Source organism: Bison bison, unplaced genomic scaffold (assembly GCF_000754665.1).
Source record: "Bison bison bison isolate TAMUID 2011002044 unplaced genomic scaffold, Bison_UMD1.0 scf7180017851846, whole genome shotgun sequence".
NCBI lineage: Eukaryota > Metazoa > Chordata > Mammalia > Artiodactyla > Bovidae > Bison > Bison bison.
The window spans coordinates 26,561-27,104 of NW_011482419.1; positions in this window are offsets into that span (position 1 = coordinate 26,561).

Genomic DNA, 544 nt, shown 5'->3' on the forward strand with positions numbered 1-544 from the left:
CCCATCAAAGCTGCCTCATCGTCATCCCCCAACACTTATACTATCCAGTAGGAATCTTCCTAACTTACGGTGGGAGAGCTTTCTCTTGGGCTTCATTATCACTAGTAAATTATAGGACACTGTATTCTGTTTAACTGTAGGTGAAACAGTTAAAAATAAACCCTGAGAAACTGCTCCTTGGGTCTTCTGGGATTTGAAGGTTGCCTGCACTTCCCTGCAGTAAGAGGAAGTCTAGTTATAGTAGTTGGTGTTGCCAGCATCTAATGGTAATTAATATCCTGGGCTTTGGGTCATCACTGAATTGCTAGATTTCTGGGTTTGCTTTTCAGGCAAAGCAGCTAGGGACTGGGAAACTTAAAGGCAGTAGGCTGCTTCCTTACAAAGAACCCTTTGGGGACTTTGGCTTATCCTGTGTGGGTCTCAGGTCTCAGAGCCGCATTCCTCCTCGTGGTTGGGTCTTGGAGGTAGAGGACTAGCCATGGGCCTACCTAGCTCCTCGTGATCCTTTTGGTAATGCACACAATTGATATGGGTAAGGTCAGTC